At 42.0% G+C, this 14853-nt stretch overlaps 1 non-coding gene and 1 pseudogene across 1 annotated transcript; one reads left to right on the plus strand and one right to left on the minus strand.

Annotated features, from left to right (window-relative positions):
• Positions 1–1027: 1027 nt before the first annotated feature.
• LOC138072145 (U6 spliceosomal RNA) lies at positions 1028–1140 on the plus strand (annotated as a pseudogene).
• Positions 1141–5092: 3952 nt separating this feature from the next.
• Positions 5093–5199, minus strand: LOC138072137 (U6 spliceosomal RNA). The gene has a single exon (XR_011144283.1). It is a non-coding gene; the product is annotated as a U6 spliceosomal RNA (small nuclear RNA).
• Between the last annotated feature and the right edge of the window lie 9654 nt (positions 5200–14853).

A 14853-nucleotide genomic window follows, 5' to 3' on the forward strand; every position in this document is an offset into this window, starting at 1 on the left:
TCAGGGATTAAGACTCCATACAATCACTGCAGGGACCACAGGTTCCCCCGTGGAAAAACATATCCCACTGGCCACATGATGCAGGGGAAAAAACAAGACAAAACAAAAAAAACCCAGGTTTATGTTTCATGTATTTCAAACCATTGCAACCTTGTTGATGCTCAAATTGTCCCATCAACAAATCACTGGGATTATCTTCAATTTGGCTTCTGAGTCAGTCACTCATGACTTCTGGATTTTCTGTTCCACCAAAGCATTCCTTTCTTAATGGTATTGTAGAAAGATTGAGGGTAAGAGGAGAAGGGGGCAACAAAGGATGAGATGATTGGATGGCATCATCGACACAATGGACACGAGTTTGAGCAGACTCCAGGAGATAGTGAAGGATGGGGAACCTAGTGTGTCGCAAAACTGAGCAACTGAACAACAGCCTCCTTTTGTTTGCTCACATGGCTTGAGGCTTTGTTACATTTTCCTCTTGGTGGCAATGTTGCTCCAGAAATGCCAAGAAGCCCTTAATTCCTCACCCCCACCCGCACCTACACTGCCTCTTCGCCCGCCTTTCGCGTCTGAAAAAACGCAGCAGAGCCCTTTGGCGATTGGGAAGAAAGCTGCTTGCTGCGGTGTTTGCGGGAAACCCGCTCACTGCGGCAGTACAGCCCATCTTTCTCCTTTGATGAATCTGAAATAAATCTGAAGTCTAAGCTGTAAAGTCTGATGACACATCTTCTAGAATTCCATTTCTACTCGACCTGCTGCTGCTGCTGCTGCTGCTGCTAAATCGCTTCAGTCGTGTCCGACTCTGTGCGACCCCATAGACGGCAGCCCACCAGGCTCCCCCATCCCTGAGATTCTCCAGGCAAGAATACTGGAGTGGGTTGCCATGACCTTCTCCAATGCATGAGAGTGAAAAGTGAAAGTGAAGTCGCTCAGTCGTGTCTGACTCTTAGCGTTCCCATGGACTGCTGCCTACCAGGCTCCTCTGTCCATGGGATTTTCCAGGCAAGAGTACTGGAATGGGTCGCCAGTGCCTTCTCCTCAGCAGCACATACATATAGTAAAACTGGAACAATACAGAAAAGATTAGCATGTCCTCTGCACAAAGATGATATGCAAATTTATGAAGCATTTCATGTTTTTTAAAAATAAAAAGCTAGCTAATGGGAATGCAATAACATTGCTGTATAACACAGGGAGCTCAACCCTGTGCTCTGTGACAACCTAGAAGGGTGAGATGGGGTGGGGATTGGGAGGGAGGTTCAAGAGGGAGGGGACATCTGTATACTTACAAATGATTCGTGTAGTTGTATGGCAGAAACCAACACAACATTGTAAAGCAATTATCTTCCAATTAAATATAAATTAAAAAAATAAAAAGTAATACCCATTAAAATGAAAAAAAAATAATTAGAAATATTTAGCAAGAAGAGTAAAAAGTTTGCTACCTAAAATTTCTATTGCCCCAGAATAACCACTGTTGAAGACTTGATATATACTCTTCCAGTGTATTTCCAATGAATATTATAAAATAAAAATAAACTTTTCTCAAAAAAAAGACAAACCATAGACTGGAAGAAAATATTTTCAAATCACAAGTCTGATAAAGGACTTATATCTGAAAAATACAAAGAACTCTTCAAACTCAGTAAGAAGACAGGCCAATTTAAAAATTGGCAAAGGATTTGAGTACACACTTCACCAAAGAAGGTATAGGAATGGCTAAGCAAATGAAAATGTAGATACTCAGCATCATTAAGGAAATGAAATGCAAATTAAAATCACAATAAGATGTCACTACATTCCAAATGGCTATTACCAAAAAGGCAGATAATGCCAAGTGTTGACACAAATGTGGAGAAACTAGAACCCTCATGCATCGCTGATGGGAATTTTAAATGGTACAGTCATTTTGAAAGCAGTTTGACAGGTTTCTTGAAAATTTATTAATAAACTAATCATGATGTTGTTGTGCTTGGTGACTCTGTCATGTCCGACTCTGCAATCCCATGGACAGAGGAGCCTTGTGGGCTACAGTCCATGGGGATTCTCCAGGCAGCAGTACTGGGGCGGGTTGCCATGCCCTTCTCCAGGGGAACTTCCCAACTCAGGAATCGAACCAGGGTCTCTTGCATTCTAGGCAGATTCTTTACCAGCTGAGCTACTCTCCTACAACCCAGCCATTTTGCTCCTAGGAATCTACTCAAGAGAATAAAAATATGTTCACGCAAAGACTTGTATGTTAATATTTTTTTACTTTTTTTTTTTACTATTTATTTATTTTGTTGCCTTGAGTCTTAGTTTTATTGCTGCTCAAGGACTCTCTAGTCATGGCAAACAGCCCTGTGGCATGCAGAATCTTCTTGGACCAGGGTTCGAACCTGTGTTCCTGTATTGGCAGGCAGATTCTTTACCACTGGACCACCCAGGAAGTCCATTATTTATAGCAGCATTATTCATAAATATGCTTTTGAACTGTGGTGTTGGAGAGGATTCTTGAGAGTCCCTTGGACTGCAAGGAGATCCAACCAGTCCATCCTAAAGGAAATCAGTCCTGAATATTCACTGGAATGACTGATGCTGAAGCTGAAACTCCAATACTTTGGCCACCTGATGCAAAGAGCTGACTCTGGAAAAGACCCTGATGCTGGGAAAGATTGAAGGTGGGAGGAGAGGGGGACGACAGAGGATGAGATGGTTGGATGGCATCACTGACTCGATGAACGTGAGTTTGAGCAAGCTCTGGGAGTTGGTGATGGACAGGGAAGCCTGGCGTGCTGCAGCCCATGGGGTCGCAGAGTCAGACACAACTGACCAATTGAACTGAACTGAACTGATTCGTAATAATGAAAGTCTAGGAAGTATCCATATGTCCAATACTGGTGAATGGATAAACAAAACATGGTATATCCAAGCAATGGATTACTGTCAGCAATAAAAAGGAACAAAATACTGATACATACTACAACATTCAGTTCAGTTCAGTCGCTCTGTCATGTCCGACTCTTTGTGACCCCATTAATTGCAGCACACCAGGCCTCCCTGTCCATCACCATCTCCCGGAGTTCACTCAGACTCACGTCCATCGAGTCGGTGATGCCATCCAGCCATCTCATCCTCTGTCGTCCCCTTCTCCTCCTGCCCTCAATTCCTCCCAGCATCAAAGTCTTTTCCAATGAGTCAACTCTTCGCATGAGGTGGCCAAAGTACTGGAGTTTCAGCTTTAGCATCATTCCTTCCAATGAACACCCAGGGCTGATCTCCTTTAGGATGGACTGGTTGGATCTCCTTGCAGTCCAAGGGACTCTCAAGAGTCTTCTCCAACACCACAGTTCAAAAGCATCAATTCTTCAGCACTCAGCCTTCTTCACGGTCCAACTCTCACATCCATACATGACCATTGGAAAAACCATAGCCTTGATTAGACGGACCTTTGTGGGCAAAGTAATGTCTCTGCTTTTGAATATGCTATCTAGGTTGGTCATAACTTTCCTTCCAAGGAGTAAGTGTATTTTAATTTCATGGCTGCAGTCACCATCTGCAATGATTTTGGAGCCCCCCAAAATAAAGTCTGACACTGTTTCCACTGTTTCCCCATCTATTTCCCATTGATGAACCTCAAAAATCTTACACAGAGTGAAGGGAGCCAGACAGAAAGGGGTACACATTGTATGATTCCATTTATGTGAAATGTCCAGAAAAGGTATCCACAGGGACTTGCCTAGGGCTGGGGATCAGGAGTGGAAAGTGACTAGAGGTGGGCTTGAGGGAACTTTTGGATTTGATGAAAAACTTCTGAAACTGGTTCGTGATGATAGTTGTATGAGTCTGTCAATTTATTTAAAAATCATTGTATACTTACAATGGGTGAATTTTATGACATGTAAATTATACCTTGATGAAGCTATAAAATACATGTACAAACTCAGGAGAGACGGACGGGCTTTATTATCTTGCCCTGGCAGCCATAGCAACACCAACCACAGTGTGCACTTGGAAGATAAACCAGATGAGGAACCAGGGCTGAAGGCATGGTGCAGCCACCACAGTTCTCTTGACCCAAACTAGTGACTTCCTCAAGGACCTGCTATTAGCATTGTGAGATGCTCTTCTAGGGTTCTTCACAACAAAATATTTAATTTTCTTGACTTGAAATCAGACTTTTCCAGGCCATGGTTTCTGCGCTCCCTGTTTCCCTCCAAATCATCACCAATAACTAATGAGGTGCTGCTGCTGCTAAGTCGCTTCAGTCGTGTCCGACTCTGTGCGACCAAATAGACGGCAGCCCACCAGGCTCCCCCGTCCCTGGGATTCTCCAGGCAAGAACACTGGAGTGGGTTGCCATTTCCTTCTCCAATGCATGAAAGTGAAAAGTGAAAGTGAAGTCGCTCAGTCATGTCCGACTCTTAGCGATCCCATGGACTGCAGCCTTCCAGGCTCCTCCATCCATGGGATTTTCCAGGCAAGAGTACTGGAGTGGGTTGCCTTTGCCTTCTCCGTAGTGAGGTGCAGCCGCAGCAATTTCTTAAACAAGAAGGGATCACAGGTACTTTGGGGCCTTAATACTATCCAGAAGACCTCTTGTTTGCCTTTGGGAAGAAATTCCCATTTCCCTCAAAAGATCTTCCAAAGTTTTACAACTACCCCCCAGGCTTATTTCTTTTATCTTTCTAGCAGATGATCTGGTACTCCAAGATCTGGAAAAGTGGTATTTTCTTTACTTTTCTTCTCTCCTTCCTGCTCAGTCTTTGACATCTTCACCCCCATTCTCGCTTCCTTCTCTGGGTCTCTGGAACTCCAGAGGATGACATGACTAGATTCTGAGATTAGGTCCTTTCTCCTTTTGTTTCTAATGTGAAAATTTTTGCTTTTTTCACAAAAAGATGATGAGAATAGTTCGAAGTTGAGGCTCTGTCAGATTGCTAAGGTTCTAACTTGGTAAAAAAATTTTTTTGTGTGTGAACATACCTTGTAAGATTTTATTTAGGCCAAGTTCTTAGTACACAGCAACAATAAATTCCAAATACAATTTCAAAATTAAAGAAGGAGTGTTCCCCCATCTCATCTGGAGGTGGTTTAATGGCACATACAAGAAAAAAACATGGACTGCTTCATGAATTTGCATATAATTCTTGAGCAGGGGCCATGCTAATCTTCTCTGCATTATTCCAGTTTTAGTATATGTGTTGCCAAAGCGAGCACTAACTTGGTAAATGGAAAGTTGGCCAACCTCTACCCCCTCTCACATGTGTACATACATGGCCATACCTATTTTGGGGGGAGGGGAAGAGGAGATTCATTAGTCCATCAAAAATTTGACTAGAGTCCATGTTATATATTTAAATTATACTTTAAAATGTACATAAAATTTGTCATAAATAAATGATAACATTTATTTAAAAAGTCACCAATAGTCTCCATATTGTGTCTTAAAAATGGCAAACTTTGCAGAAGGCTGGATTCTGCTAAAAGAACAATAGGAAAAATAATAATAGCTGAAAGCTTGGTTTTGTAACATTGCTTAAATGAAATGACAAAAGGCAATCTTGGAGGCGTGAAGTGAAGAAGAAATGGGAGAAGAAGAAGAAATTGAGCCAGGAGGTACCCAGCGCCCTACCAAGGTGTCCTGGGGGCGGCAGCAACCTCCCCCCCAGGACTGAGGGGACTTCTAAGAAAGTGGAATTTATGTGTTCAATTTATTTTCAGCTATGTAGCCCAGGGTTATCCTTCTCCTGTGTCCTGTGTCCTATTTCCCCACACAGAAAAAGGAACAATAATTCTGGATACAGAGGAATCAGAGCCAGGGGCAGCTACCAAGACATTATTTAGGCAGCAGCTGCCAAGAAGTAAATAACATGTAATGTAACAGCAAAAAGAAATGATGATGATGATGATGACAGAAAAAACACAATGTAGGAAAACCTGGACCCTTGCCTAAGGGGGCCTTGTTTAATGAACTACATGGGATTTCACCTCAACTGCTTCCATTAAATTTTGTTTTCTGGTGGCCTCGTTCCTTGCTTTCTACCCTTTCTTCACCTTGTTTTCAAAATATATGTGTCTCTGGTCATAATATGTTAAAGGGAAATAACTTTCTACCTGCATCGGTTCACCTCAGTTCTGTCCTGTATCTTGTACCTCTGTGCCATTTTCTCAATGAGAAATTTCTGGAGAAGAGAGGCCAGGCCTGTTTCATTATCCTTCTGCATTGCCTGGCAAACTGGCATGTGCAAAAAGGTATTTAATAAATATTTTGGAAAGCAACTTCTAATCTCTTCAGAATCATTGAAGAACTGAGAGGTTGAATGAGATGGCTGATTAAGGCCTGAAATGGATGCTATTTCTACTGTGAAGATATCAAACAAAGGTTCGATGGTGAGTAAAGGAATTAATCAAAAGGATGAATCTTCAGCAAGATCCCAATTCGGTTTCCCCTTGAATTCCAGTCAAACACTGAGTTTGGTTATTCATTTTCCCAGAAGGTGGCAGCAGGAATCTCTTCTTAAGCCCAAGCATTGCCAAGAGGCACCTATTAGGAGGTCACTCTGAAAAAGGTAATGACAGTTGCAAATTAGAGCTTCAGCTTTGGCTCAGAGGCGCTGATTTCTTCTCTCTTACTGTAGTATGAAGGGCATAGGGCCTTGGCAAGCAGGAGGAGCAGTGAGACTTATCTGCAGCTGTCACCCAGAAAGCCAGCATCTCACCAGCAGGCTAGGGTCAGGTCTGGGGTAATCTTCATGTCTCCTCTTTGCCCATACAAAGAACCAAAAGAGAAAAAAAGAAAGAAAAAATGTTGAATGACAAGAATTACTTGTGTCAAACAAATACCATCAAAGACAATTTAAGAATTGCTAATCTGTGTGGGCGATAAGGGCCTCCCAGTTGGTGCTAGTGGTAAAGAACCCAGCTGCTGATGCAGGAGACTAAAGAGAAGCGGATTTGATCCTTGAGTCAGGGACGATCCCCTGGAGGAGGGCATGGCACCCCACGCCAGTATTCTTGCCTGGAGAATCCCATGGACAGAGGAGCCTGGCGGGCTACAGTCCATTGGGTTGCACAGAGTTGGACATGACTGAGCACACACACCGTACAATAGATAATATATCACTCACAGGTAAGAGTGTATTTAGCCTATTCATCCACATCTGATGGTAAAGGTACATCTGACTATAAAGGCTTGATTCCCCAGTCCATAATTTTTTACAATATTTGTAAACTTGTTATTTATTTGTGGCTGCGCAGGGTCCTTGTTGCTGTGAGGGCTTTTCTCACTGTGGTGAGCGGGAGCTACTTTCCAGGTGTGTGGGCTTCTCACCGTGGTGGCTCCTCTTGCGGAGCAGGGGCTTTAGCACACATGGGCTTCCGTAGTTGTGACACGTGGGCTCGGTAGCTGCAGCTCCCAGGCTGTAGACTGTGGGTTCAATAGTTGTGGTGCATGGGCTTAGTTGCTCCATAACATGTGGGATTTTCCCAGACCAGGGATTGAACCTGTGTCTCCTACATTGGCAGGAGAACTTTTTACCACTGAGCCACCAGGAAAACCCCACCCCCCAAGTTCATACTTTATAGACATGTGACTGTTTTCATATTTGGACTGAGAAACGAATTTGGATGAACCAGACTTCTATTTGCCTCTTTGCCAATGACATAAGTTGATTTTCCTGCCTCAGCTGGCCTCTATCCACTCCACCTCTAGCTCAGAGGACACTGCGTTACCAATCATTGTTTTTTGGATTGTCTCTCTAACTAGCAGTAAAGCCACAAAGGCAGAACTCATTAATTTCCATGCATTTCCCCCTACCCTAGAGGGTTCAGCACTGGGCTTACCAGCTTGTGGGAGATGATGGGGTTTTGTGGAAACCTGGGGATTGGCCTGCTCATGCATTCATTTATTTACTCATCCCACAGCTATTTTTTTTCACATTCCTGTTTTTTAAATTTTATTTTATTATTTTTTAAAACTGAAAACATTTTGTGTTGGGGTATAGCTGATTAACAATGTTGTGATAGTTTTAGGTGAACAGGGAAGGGACTCAGCCATACATGCACATGTGTCCATTCTTCCCCAAGCCCCCTCCCATCTAGGTTGGCACATAACATTGAGCAGAGTTCTCTGTGCTATACAAGAGGTCTTTGTTGACCATCCATTTTAAATATGGCAATATACACATGACCTTCCCAAAGTCCTTAACTATCCCTTGCCCCTGGAAACCATGAGTTTGTTTTCTAAGTCCCTACAGCTATTTCTTGAACATCTCCTACATGCTTAAAACTGTGAAATCAAGCCACAAATCTCTTGGCCACTTAGGGATTACAGAGGAGGGATGATGGGGTAAGTCTGGGGGCCACAGGAGCCCACAGGAGAAGCACAGAAGCTGAACTCACAGTGTCAAGGAAGGAAAGAGATGTTTCAGCTAAAATCCAAAGGATCAATAGGAGGTTGATAGATGAATGAGGTGAGGGGATAGGGGAACTGGGCCAGTTCATTTTATGACACTGCTCAACTTTATTTGCACTGGCTGTGTGACCTTTAGCAAACCGGTCCCCTAAATTCTCTGAATTTCAGTTTCCTCATTAGTAATATGTGGACAAAAGCAGCTACCTTGTGGGTTGGTTGTGAGGGTAAAAGGAGAGAATGTATATAACGTATGAGGCAGAACACTTTGAACAACAAATGTTCAAGGGACATCTCAGGGAGTAGAGATGTCTGAGTAATTCATCAGCTCAATCCCCTGTATTAAAGCGGGGACAGAGCTGTTATATGGGGGCAAAGATTCAGTCTGAGATCCAATTCACTTTGGCTCTGCAAACTTGAGTCAACTAAGGGTGAACCAAGAAGGCATCAAGTGTTCAGCTATCGGTGACAACTGACAAAACCAGTAGATGGTAACTAGAGTTGCAGGCCATCAGATGCCAAATAATTTTGTTTCAGAAATGACCAAAAGGGGAACTCATCCTGAAATTTCTAATTCATGGCTACAGGGATGCACTCCAGAAACCTCTACCATGAGACTTGGGAAAGTGAGGCTGATGGTGCTCTGGTTGGTTTAGTTATCACCTCCCCTCACTGGCTGAAGATTCATGTTCTAACAAAAGGGCAGATTTGGTATTTAAGGTCCTAAATTTCCCTGTGTGCAAGTGACCAGATCAGATCTACTCAAGCAGGGAAATGCTCAATTCAGTGCCTAAAATAGAATCAAGTTATTGAGACTCAGAAATCTCTCATTTTTGCTGAGATAGCCGAGTTTAGGAAACATAGTTAACTGGATTTTAGAACTTGCCTCCTTCTTCTTTTTTGCTACACCACGTGGCATGTGGGATTTTAGTTCCTTGACCAGGGACTGAACCCAAGCCCCCTGCATTGGAAGCATGCAGTCTTAACCATTAGACCATCAGGGATGTCCCATTAACTGGATTTGAAAAGACACAATGCTGTAATGATGTTTTTAGAATGAGATAGTGGTTGCTAGGGGCTAGAGGGAGGGGAAGGGTCACTGGGAAAAATGGGGAGATGTTGGTCAAAGGGAACAAATGTCCAATTATGAGATGAATAAGTTCTAGAGATCTAATGTACAGTGGTGTGGTGGCTATAGTAACACTACTGTATTGTAATACTTGAAATTTACTAAGAGAGTAGATCTTAAATAGTCTCACCACACACAGATACACACACACAGGGTAACTTCTATGAGGTGATGAGTGTGTTACCTAACTTGACTGTGGTATAAAATAGATGCATAGATCAATGAAACAGAATAGCGAGCCCAGAAATAAACCTACACATATACGCTCAGTTAATTCATGACAAAGGAACTAAGAATATAAAATGGGGAAAAGACAGTCTCTTCAATAAATGGATATCCACAAGCAAAAGATGAAACTAGACCAATATCTTACACTACACACAAAAATTAACTCAAATGGATTGAAGAAATGTAAGGCCTGAAACCATAAAACTCCTAGAAGAAAACAAAGGTCCTTGACATCAGTCTTGGAAATGATTTTTTGGATCTAACTCCAAAAGCAAAAATAAACAAGTGAGACTACATCAAACTAAAAGCTTCTGCACAATAAAGGAAACCATCAACAAAATGAAAAAGTCAGCCTATGGAATGGGAGAAAATATTTGCAAATTACATATCCGATAAAGGGTTAATACCCAAATATATAAAGAATTTATACAACTCAGTAGCAAAACACCAAACAATCCAATTTAAAAATGGGAAGAGAATCTAAATAGACGTTTTTCTAAAGAAGAGATACAGATGGCCAACAGGTTCATGAAAGGATGCTCAACATCACTAATCATCAGGGAAATGCAAATCAAAACCATAATGAGATACCACCTCACTCACATCTGTCAGGATGCTTATCATCAAAAAGACAAGAAATAGGGACTTCCCTGGCAGTCCAGTGGTTAAGACTCTGTCCTTCCACTGCAGGGGGTATGAATTAAATCCCTGATCAGGGAACTAAGATCCTACCAAAAAAAAAAAATTTTACAGACAAGAAAGAACAAGTGTTGGTGAGGATGTGGAAAAAAGGGAACCCTCGTGCTCTATTGGTGGGAATGTAAATTGGTGCAGCCACTATGGAAAATCATATGGAAGTTTCTCAAAAACTTAGAACCAGCAATTCCAAAATGAGAACACTGATTTGAAAAGATATATACATGCCTCTATTAACTGCAGCATTATTTGCAATAGCCAAGACATGGAAACAGTCTAGGTGTCTATCAATGGATAAATGGATAAAGAAGATGTGGTACATATATACACAATGGACTATTGCTCAGCCATAAAGAATGCAATCTTGCTATTTGCAACAACATGGATGGACCTTAAGGGTATTATGCTAAGTTAAAAAAAGTCAGACAGAAAGGAAAATACTATATGATTTCCCATATGTGTGGAGTCTGAAAAACAAAATGAACAAACCAAACCAAACTAAACTCACAGATACAGAGAATAGATAAGTGGTTGCCAAAGGGACTGGAGGTTGGAGGGTGGACAAAGGAGGCCAAGAGGTATAAACTTCTGGTTATAAAATAAATAAGTCATGGGGATATAATGTACAGCATGGTGACTATAATCAATAATATTGTATTTCATGTTTGAAAGTTGCTAAAAGTAAAATCTTAAAAGTACATCTTAGAATTTCTCATCCCAGGGAAAAGCATTTCATAATTTTATATGGTGACAAATGATAACTAGATTTATTGTGGTGATCATTTTTCAATGTATACAAATATCCAATCATTATATTGTATGCCTGAAAATAATATAATGTTATAAGTCAATTATATCTTAATAAAACTGTTTCCTGAATAAATGAATTCTGATTGGACAGATCTAATACAGTCTATAAATTTTACAGATGTTCCTCTCCTGCCTAAGATGGAATCTCAAACTCTTGTGTGAAATCCTCATTGAATTATTTTAAAAGAATAATTTGGTATCTAGGATGGGGTGTCCAATCACTTTGATAAGTCCACAAAATTAGGCTTTACTCCCTGAGGCCCCTGACCAATCTATGGTTCTGCATTCGCGCAAATATGCACACATCTATCTGTGTGAGTGTGCCTGTAAAGTATATACACACACATGTTTGTCTGAGAAGAGCCATATAAAGGTCTCATAGCATTAGCTGAGTTTCTGGAGGTTTCTTATCCTTGTGGTTCAGCTTTTCCTCTGTCAAGTGGGAATGTGTTTCAGTTTCATATTTCAGTGAAGGTTTTACAAGGATTACTATGATATCACTTTCCTGATTGAAAAATGTCCCTTGACCACAGGGCATAAATTTGAGGAATCTAAAGCCTGGAAGCTGAGAGTTTATATCTCAAGACAGTATTGTTAGCATGTAAGCCTTTATGTTGATCAAAAACAAACCTATTCATTGCTTAATCAAAATATGACATGGAAAAATCCTAGCCTGAAATTCAGGGCTCATTTGGGCAGAGAAATAAAAGACCTTTTTAATAACATTCATTAGAGAATGTTTTTGAAAGTTCAGCAGAAGTCATACGAAGGGATTTCCTCTCACACAATGCCAACAAATTGCTGATGGAGATTAACTATATGGATTTGGTTTAAAATCAAGTGAAAAATCTGACTGCTCTTGGCAGTGGAAAGAATTCTGTAATAGCTTGGGCAAATATATTAAAATACCCAGGCAATTTTTTGTGCATTTTTCATAACAGCTGATTGTGGGTTTTTGTTTTGTTTTTGGCCATGCTGCACAGCTTGTGGGATCTCAGTTCCCTGACCAGGGGTTGAACCCAGGCCCTGTCAGTGAAAGCCCAGAATCCTAACCACAGGCACCAGGAAACTCCCTATTTGTGTGTTTTAAAATAATAATGAGTGACTATAATAATAAACAGTGAGTTGTTTGAGAGTTGTAGGATTATAAAGCAATTTTCTGTTAAAAATTTAATAAATACATGATTGATTTTCATCATGAACCAAAATATTATAAGATTATATACTTCAGTAATATGTAAAATGATCTTGATAATCAAAAACATTAAGAGACAGGGGTAGTGACAGACTACTGACTTTGGATCTGGGGAAAGCTCCCAGTCATGAGCCTGGAGTGTCTTCTCTGCCTGTGTGTGGGAGCTCTCTGGCCTAGGGACAAGAACTGGTTCTTTGGCTGCCCAAACAGACTTTGCCCTTTAGGAATATCGTCGGGTTCACTCAGCCCTAGCCAGGGAGAGAAGAATGCTGTGTCAGCTTGGTTACTATTTGAAAGCAAAGGACTGTAAAACATAGCAGCTTTGAATTACAACAGTGTATTTGCTCACAATCCTGTAGGTAGGCAATTTGAGCTGGAATTGGCTGGTGGTTCCACTCTTAGACTTCCTCTGCTCAACCATGTTGCCACAGTGAACTGGAGGATAGGCTGGGCTGGAAGTTTCAATGGCCTTGATCACATGTCTGGCGTTGGTGCCAGCTGTCAGCAGGGGTGCTTTGGTTCATGGAGGGCTCAGCGCAGCATTGCACTGGGGCCAAGACAGATGCTGCAAGGTCACTTGAGGCCTAGGCTCTAGATTTCATGTGATGGCAGTTTTGTTGCATGCTGTTGGCCAAAGCACAGGCTCAAGGGGTGAGGAAATAAACTCCGCCTCTGAATGGGGAGGTGCAAAGTCCCATTGCCAGAGGACATAACAACAGACAAGGAGGAATGTTGGCAGCCATCTGTATTTATCTGCTTGGGCTATCATAATGGAGTACCATGGACTAGTTGGCTTAAACAGCAGAAATGTATTTTCTCAGTTTTGGAGGTTTGAAGTCCAAGATTAAGATGTTGGCAGGTTTGGTTTCTGAGGCCTCTCTCCTTGAAAGGCTGCCTCCTTTAATGATAGCTGCCTCTTTACCGTGCCCTCACATGGCCTTTTCTCTGTGTACATGCATCTCTGGTGTCTCTCCCTCTTCTTATAAAAACACCAGTTCTATTGGATTAGGGTCCTGTTAAGATTACATTTAACCTTAATTACCTTCTTAAAGGCCCCATCTCCAAATACAGTCACACTAGGGGAAATCAGTCCTGAATATTCATTGGAAGGACTGATGTTGAAGCTGAAGCTCCAATACTTTGGTCACCTGATGGGAAGAACTGACTCATTGGAAAAGACCCTGATGCTGGGAAAGATTGAAGGTGGGAGAAGAAGGGGACGACAGAGGATGAGATGGTTAGATGGCATCACCAACTCGATGGACATGAGTTTGAGCAAGCTCTGGGAGTTGGTGATGGACAGGGAGGCCTGGTGTTCTGCAGTCCATGGGGGTTGCAAAGAGTTGGACATGACTGAGTGGCTGAACTGAACTGAGAGGTTAGGACTTCAATATATGAATTTTGAAGAGTCACAATTGGGTCCATAACATCATCTTTGCAAACAGTCTACTCAATGCATTGAGTTACAAACCAATTGCAAGGTATTTTACTCCAATTATCCATGTTTTTTTTTTTTCCTTCAAATCATTTTAATACGGCGGTAATTCAAAGTAGGGAAAAAAGATTCAAACATCTTCCCTTTAAAGGGGATGCTTCCATGACTGCTTCACAACAAGCATGACCAGAGGCAAAGATGAGACCAGATTCAAGGAGCAAGGGCCATAGGAAGGCTTCAAGGCTCAAGATTTGAAGAGCTTGGTTTCAGAAAGTCTCTTGAGGGCTAGCAGGCAGCAGAAGAGACATGAAATTTCAAGAGATCCTTAGAGGACGGGGCGCAGTTGCTGGGTCCTGACACCTTGAAGCATTTGTTGATCGTGATTCTGTGTCAAGAGTATTTGTTGTCTGGGAAGAGCTGAGCCAAGTGGGCTGAGCAGATCTGTTGTTCCATAGGGTCAAGATTTATCAGTTGGTAGACCCAGTCTCCCTGCTCGTTGAAGTAATATTGGAGACACATGACCGCACCAAAGCATGAGCTTCCAATTTCACCCATAGCTGCCTCTAACTCTCCATTTACTTGTTTTGTTTCCCAACATGGTTTATTCCTTTTGGGAGAATAAATCTTTGTGATGAGGCTCAGAAGCTGTCTGGCCACTAACTGCACTGTAGCCTGGCATCTCTTTTTACTCTTTGTGAAATCTAAACTGCTAGGATTTTCAGGGAGGCTTCCCTTGGGGACCTTCCCTGTGGGCTTCCCTGGGGACTTCCCTGGTGGCTCAGATGGTAGAGAGTCTGCCTGCATTGTGGAAGACTTAGGTTCGATTCCTGGGTGGGGAAGATCCCCTGGAAGAGGGCATGGCAACCCACCCCAGTATTCTTGCCTGGAGAATCCCATAGATAAGGGGAGCCTGGTGGGCTACAGGCCATGGGATTGCAAAAAGTCGGACATGACTGAAGTGACTTAGC

This window comes from Capricornis sumatraensis, chromosome X (genome assembly GCF_032405125.1).
Source record: "Capricornis sumatraensis isolate serow.1 chromosome X, serow.2, whole genome shotgun sequence".
NCBI lineage: Eukaryota > Metazoa > Chordata > Mammalia > Artiodactyla > Bovidae > Capricornis > Capricornis sumatraensis.